The sequence below is a fragment of the Halichoerus grypus genome, chromosome 5 (assembly GCF_964656455.1).
Source record: "Halichoerus grypus chromosome 5, mHalGry1.hap1.1, whole genome shotgun sequence".
Taxonomy (NCBI): Eukaryota; Metazoa; Chordata; class Mammalia; order Carnivora; family Phocidae; genus Halichoerus; species Halichoerus grypus.
The window spans coordinates 173,104,658-173,112,583 of NC_135716.1; positions in this window are offsets into that span (position 1 = coordinate 173,104,658).

Genomic DNA, 7,926 nt, shown 5'->3' on the forward strand with positions numbered 1-7,926 from the left:
CCCCAGCCTTGGCTCAGAGCTCAGAACTCTCTTAAGGATCTGACAATCTGCTAAGTAACCTGGTTATTGGAGCATCTGGGGTCCTCAGTCTCAGCTGAGACAGGAGCATGAGCAGAGAGCCCAGGGATGGGATGCCCAGGAACACACATGGGGGGGAGCAGGGTCGGGTGGAAGGTGCTGGAGCCATTGGGGAAGTAAATGTACTGGAAGTGAGCTCTGAGAGTGGGGACCCGTGGCCAGAAATGTGGTGGTGTCAATACTCACCCAAAAATAATGTCCTGAGGACCTACTGCGTGCCAGCCACTGGATACAGAGATGAATGGGAGCAGGAGACTCCTTGCTTGGAGTTTAAAAGTAGAGACAGCACAGGAATGAGCACGCCACCCAAAACAGTGCAGAAGTGCAGAGATGGATAAGCCCAGAGCAGCAGCCTAGAGAGGGACCCCTTGCCTTGGCCAGTGAGGGCTAAGGAATAATAATACAGCAGCCACCGCAATCATAGTGGTGGTATTAGAGCTTACTGGGTGCCGGGCACTGCGCTAAGCGCAACACATGATTTACCCCATTGAATACAGACATTAACTCCATGGGGAAACGTGCTGCTTGGGCAGGGGGTCCAGTAAAGTGGCCAAGGTCGCACAGCTAACCAGAGGCTCCCATGACCTTAGAGGGATTCTGTTTGTCCAGACTGGCAACTCCTAGTTTGACTGCTATAATCCTTGACACAATACAGATATTAAATCTTATTTTTTTTCATGATCAGAGAGGAGGAAAAAAAATCATTAAAAAAAAATCTAGAAATGTGAAACTTCCCCATATTCACCCAAGATAATCACTAGTAAGAATAATTTTTCTTTTTCTTCCTATTTGTTTTTGTCTAAATTGGCTTTTGTGTTTGTTTCAGGTTTTTGTTGTTTCTTTCTTTTTTTTTAGTTTAGCTTTGTTTTTTGTTTTGTTTTGTTTTGTTTTAGAATTAATGCCTTACAGATTAAGCAGAAATTCCTCATTGCCCTTTCTCCCATCCCATCTCCATCCCTCCTTCCCTGCTCCTTCTCCTTCCACAGGTAACCAGATTCTTAAATTGATGTGTATCCAGTGCACAATTTATGCTCCTGCTGCATACATGTATCCATAAACAATATATAACATACTTCCTGTTGTTGTTGTTATTTATTTCTCCACAAATGGAATGATAGCATACTTAACATCCCACATCTTGCTTTGTTCACTCAATCTATACTGGTCCCTCTGGGTCTGATTTCTTCTTAGATATGTATTGAAAAGGGCAATGATGGGTCATAGAGTTTTCATATTTTATCCCAAAATTTTATTTTGAAAAATTAAAAATTTGAAATCTACAGAAAAGTTGCAAAATTCATACAATGAACACCCATAAACCCTTCGGTTCACCAATTGTTAACATTTTTCTACAATTGCTCTACTTCTGTTTCATACACACACACATTTGAGGATAAATTGCAGATACTTTATCCTAAAGAATTCAGCATCTACCATCTAAGGACAAGACATTCTCTTAAATAACCCAATACAATTATGGCACTCAAGAAATTCAGCATTGATACAATAACACTATTATCTAGTGGACATTAAAAATGTCTAATATTCAATTTTCCCCTATTGCCAAAATAATATCCTTTATGTCCTTTTTTTTTTTTTTTTTTTTTGCTTTTTTCCATCCAGAATCTGAATGAGAATCAGGCATTGCATTTGGTTGTAATCTGTTGTGCTTCTTTAATCTTCTTTAATAATCTACAAAGTTCCTCAATCTTTTTTTTTTATTTAGTCTTTTATGACATTGACGTTTTTTAATCTAGGCCATTTGTCTTGCAGAATACCTTTCGATTTAGATTGATCTGGTTGTTTCCTCATGGTTGTCAAGTTAAACATGTTTGGTAAGGATGCTTTCTAGGTCAGGTGGGGGGTATATATGTTTTTAACTTTACTAGTTATCCCAAAATACTTTCCTTAATGGTTGTACCAGTTTACTTGCCTAGCAGCACTGTAGCCAACACTTGATAATGTCACTTTTGTCAATTTTTCCCAGTCTGATGAGCATGAAATGGTATATCAACACCATTAGTGCAGTTGAGCAGTTTTGCATATCCTTAGTGGCCATTTGGACTTCCTCTTTCATGAATGGTCTGTTCATATCTGTGCTACTTCTGACACCATGTGCCCCCAGCTCCATCCCTGTCCTTCCCCTGCTCAGCTCTATTTGGGGGCAGGGGTGTGGTGAGGGGGTATGCTTCCTGTATCAGCTGCTTCCGGGAAGCAGAAGACTGGCAAGACATCAATCTTTTGCTATACATGTGGCAAATATATGCTCTAAACATGCCAATTGTCTTTCAGCTTTATTTATGGCATCTTTTATAGTATAAAAACGTTTGACTCTTATGTAATAAGTTACCAGTCTGCTTTGGTATCTTATTCACAAAGCTGCTCATGACTTTGAGGTCAAAAGAACAGTCTTCTGCATTATCTTCTATCAGAGTTTGCTTGTGAGTATGAAATGAGGCAGGAATTTAATGTCTCCATAAAGGTCAATTATTTCAACACCTTTGGTTGAATAATACAATCTTTCCCCTCCAATTTAATATTTCCTCTATGACAATAAGCTTCCACCTACACTTAGATTTCTGGGCTTTCCTTATTTCACGTTCATCTACCTGTGTATACTTGCCCTAGTATCACTCTTCCCAATGACTATGACTGTTTAAGCCTTCACATATCCTAAAGAAAGTCTCTTCTTCCTTCTTCCTTAGAAATGTTTTGGTTATTCCCAAAGAGTTTGTTAAACACTATCTCCTCCACGTGAATTTTAGAAGAAGTTTTTTCAAGTTCCATGACAACTCCCATTGGAGTTTTGTTGGAATAACATTGAAATTTGTAGATGGCTTGATGATCTTTCATCCTGCCAAGGCTGAACATGACATAGTCTTACTATTTATTTGGGTCTTCTTATATGTTCTTCAATAAAGTTGTATGATTTTTCTTCAAAAAAATTCTACTAACTATATAGTAGATTTCCTGTAGAAATCCTGTATTTTTTGTATTTATTGTGAATGGAATTTTTTCCCATTACATTTTCTAAATGATTGTTGGTGGTATGTGGGTATGACTTCGGGTCTTTTTGTATATGGTTCTTATATTTAGCAACTTTGTCAAATTCTCTTAGTCTATAATGCTAATTGTCTCTGCAAAGAGAATCATAGTGTCTGCAAACCATGATTTTGTCTTTTTTCTCTAAATTTTATACCTATTTATTTTTGTCATCTTATTCCATTGGCTAAGACTTCTAGTAAAATAATGAATTGCAGATGTGATAGAAGGTATTTGTGTCTTATTATTGACTTTAATTGTAGTTTTAACATATATTTATTGAGTGCCTCCTTTATGATAAGCACTTCACCAAGCACACAGCAAAACGAAAAAGGAGGTTTGTCATGTCAAATTGCACTTAGTTCTTTAAATTAAGTTCCAGGGGCCCTGGGTGGCTCAGTCGTTAGATGTCTGCCTTCACCTCAGGTCATGATCCCAGGGTCCTGGGATCGAGTCCCACATCGGGCTCCCTGCTCGACGGGAAGCTTGCTTCTCCCTCTCCCACTCTCCCTGCTTGTGTTCCCTCTCTCACTGTCTCTCTCTCTGTTGAAAAATAAATAAAGTCTTTTTAAAAATTAATTAATTAAATTCCAAAAATTCACAAAATATGACTATTACTTACACTTTGAATGATTTTAGATATGTTCAAAAAATCAGTTATCTAAAGTTACAAAAGCTCCTTTTCTCCTTTATTAAACTGGTTTAACTAAGTTATTTGTGATTATTCATTTTAGATACAAACTTGCTGTTTTTCAAACAAATAATCATTTGTGATAACACTGCATCAATAGTCAGAACTTTGTCTAATTATTAATATCAAAGTCATTTATAAATAAATAACAGTAAAAATTGAGGATTAAGAACCAATTTGTAGGGGCATCTGGGTGGCATAGTTGTGACTCTTGATTTCAGCTCAAGTCATGATCTCAGGGTCCTGGGATCAAGCCTTGAGTTAGGCACTGTGCTAAGCATGGAGTCTGCCTAAGATTCTCTCTCTCCCTCTCCCTCTTTCTCTGCCCCTCCCCACCGACCTAAATAAATAAATAAATGAATAAATAAATCTTAAAAAACAACAACCAATTGGTATTATTTAGGTTGAAAAAATCCCCAGATAAGAAATGACATCACTGTATCTATTTATGTTTGTGGGGAACATATGAAAATTAAGAGCAATTAAACAAAAAGAAAGAGAAAATACCAATATTTTACCTATGTACACAAAACAGAAAAACTTCTACGGCACATATAAAAAAACCATTAGAAAAGTCATAGAACATATATGCTAAAAAAAAAAAAAGAAGAAGAAGAAGATAGCAGGAGGGGAAGAATGAAGAGGGGGGAATCGGAGGGGGAGACGAACCATGAGAGACGATGGACTCTGAAAAACAAACTAAGAGTTCTAGAGAGGAGGGGGTGGGAGGAGGGGTTAGCCTGGTGATGGGTATTAAAGAGGGCACGTTCTGCATGGAGCACTGGGTGTTATACACAAACAATGAATCATGGAACACTACATCAAAAACTAATGATGTAATGTATGGGGATTAACATAACAATAAAAAATTTTTTTAAAAAGTCAAAAAAAAAAAGGAAAGTCATAGAACAACTGGAATGATTCGCTAGACAGCGAGAGACAGTGGTTTGCCAGCAAGTGTTCTACAATCAACTCTCGTGGGGGGGGGGGAACAAAACAAAACTTGCTGTGTAGAGTTTGCCAGTCCGAAGTGTGGTAAGTATTCCCACTACCACTGATTTCAAGCTACCAACGTGACACCACCAAATGTGGAATTGTTAAGTTGGACTTTATTAAAATTAAAAACTTCTGCTCTGTGAAAGACACAAGCCGCAGGCTAGAAGCAAATGCTTGCAAAACACACATCTGGTAAAGGACTTGTGTCCAAAATATACAAAGAACTCCTGAAACTCAATAGTAAGAAAACAAACAACCCAGTTACAAAATGGGCAAAAGATCTGAGCAGACACCTCACCAGAGAAGATATACAGATGGCAAATAAGCAGATGAAAAGATGCTCCACACCATATGTCATTGGGGAAATTCAAAGTAAAACAACAACCATGACACACCTATTAGAATGGCTAAAATCTAAAACACAGACGGCACCAAATGCTGGTGAGGGTGGTGGAAATCGATGGTGGAAATGCAAAATGGTACAGCCACTTTGGAAGACAGTTTGGCTTCCCAGCTTTTTTACAAAGCTAAATATAGTCTTACCATATGATCCAGCAATTGTACTCCTAGGTCTTTTTACTCAATCGAGTTGAAAACTTACACCCACACAAAAACCTGCACATGAATGTTTGTAGCAGCTTTATTCATAATTGCCAGACACTGGAAGGAACCAAGATGTCCTTCAGTAGTAAATAGATAAACAAACTGTGGTACATCCATACAGTGGGATATTATTCAGCGACAAGAGACATGAATCATCAAGCCACAAAAAGACATATGGAGAAGTCCTAAAGGCAGATTACTAAATGAAAGAAACCAATCTGAAAAGTCTACATACTATATGATATCAATGATATGACATTCTGTAATAAGCAAAACTAATGGAGACAGTAACAAGATCAGTGGTTGCCAAGAGTATGGGATGGGGAGAATCAATATCTAGGTGAACCACGGGATATGGGGTGGCTTTAGGGCAGTGAAACTACCCTGTAAGATAGGATAATGGTAGATACATGACATTATGCATCTGTCAAAACCCACAGAATATACCACACAAAGAGTCCGTCTTCACATGAACTATGGACTTCAGTTAATAATGATGTATCAGCATTGATTCATTCATTGTAACAAGCATACCACACTAATACAAGACGTTACCAGTAGGAGAAATTTTGTGCACGTCCAGACTGGGAGGATGTATATGGAAATCCTGTGCAAATCTAAAACTGCTCTAGAAAACACAAAGCCTATTAATTTTAAAAGGACCATTGTTGCAATAAATGCTTTTATATGATTATATACATTCTCCATTACAAAACAAGCACGGTCGAGATTTTCTTTTCTTTCTCTGTTCAGAGTCTGTTCTGTGTTTGACTGGCTTTCATGCTCTAGGGCAGTGCTTCTCAAATCTTTCTGTGCCTACAGATTACCCAGCGATCTTGTCAAGATGCAGATTTTTGATCCACAGGTCTGCGGGGAGCCTTAAGACTTTACATTCCTAACAAACTCCCTGGAGATCCCAGTGTTGCTGGTATGTAGTCTATACCCCAGAGTAGCAGGACATGCAAACAGACAACCTAACAGGACCAGAAAGCCCAGTCTCAGCCCTCTGTAATCTGTTTTCTAAATAAAGGGGAAGGAAGAAATATCTAATTTCACGGCAATGCTTATCAGTGTTTTTCGAGGTAATTTTTATATCTATCTTTAAAAGGCTGTTTTCCCTGCCCTTTCTCTCTGCATCACATGTATTTTCCGTTTCCAAAGGCACTGGAATTTTTGTTTCAACTAAACGAGGCAGCTGAGATTAGAAGTTCATATGTCTGAGTGAAACTCAACAAAAGATCAGTTACACCCTAATGGCCATGCATAGGACCACCAAATACGTGTGTTTGCCCAAGTCAAGTGCATATAGCATTCTAGACACTTTGAAGGTCACTCCTGGGGTTGCCCGGACAACAGCTACTTTGGGGTTAGTAAGGACATGTTGCTTACTTGAAGGAGAGCCTTGAGTCAGGTGGCCAACACCGTGAGAGGGAGGTGGTTGCATTGTACAAAGTTCATGTTCCCAGCTAGCCATGGCACGGTGCTACCACCTGGAGGGGATTGGAGTCCCAGTTCTGCCAGGAAATCTCTGAGCCTCAGCTTCTCCATCTGTAAAGTGAGATGTTTGAGCTCCATTCTCATGAAGGGCCCTTCCAACACTGCATTCTTTACTTTTTTTCTAAGCATGTTCCTTCCAAATCAAGGCATGGCTCTTCTTTTTCCAGAGCAAGGATTTTGAATTTCTAGCTGTATCACTCCCCACCCCAACCCCATGCTCATCTCTCCTTTGGTCCATTGAGCAGAAGTCAGACAAGGCTCCATCCGTCCGGCTGCCTGACTGCACATCTCAAAGCTGAGGGAGAATCCCTTTCTGGGACAGACAGCCTTTCCTGGGCACCAAAAGAACACCTTTTCCCCCCGACCTCTGGCTACAGCCTCCATTGACCTCAGATGGCCCTGGGGACAGCTGGCTGGAGAAGTTCCTGGCTCTGTCCTGGAGACTAAGAAGATTTCGCTGCAGTTGAAACAGATGCAGAAAGTCAACTAAGAAAATCACTGAGTAAGCAGCCAGCACTAACCAGAACACCTACTTACTGTGAGGAGATCAAACTCTTGACCTAAACCAAACACAAACTCTTTGAGAAGCCATGAGCAGACATTTCCCTGAACCTTCCCTGGACCTTCTTAGCTGCAGGTCGTGGGGCTCTGGAAACTTCAGACCACAGTTCTTTCCAGTTGTGAGCCAATCATGACCCAGACAAGCAGCTTATCAGCCAGCTCGGCGCCTCCCAAAGGTGGGGTCTAGAATTAATTGTGTTGCCCAAGTACCTCATGTCTGGGATGGACCCTCTGTATCCACATATTGATAATCCATTCATTCATTCACTCAACACAGACTTATGAGCCCTTTCCATTCCACAGGCCCCGAGCTAAGTGCTAGGAACCAGATGCAGGTCAATTACTACCTCACCCTGTCAGCCCAAAGCAAGTGCCCTCTGAGTGTTCAGCTCTGAACAGGGGAGGGAGACTCTCCTTGACCTCTACTGCTAACAGAGCTTTTCCTCTGCAGTGGCCTT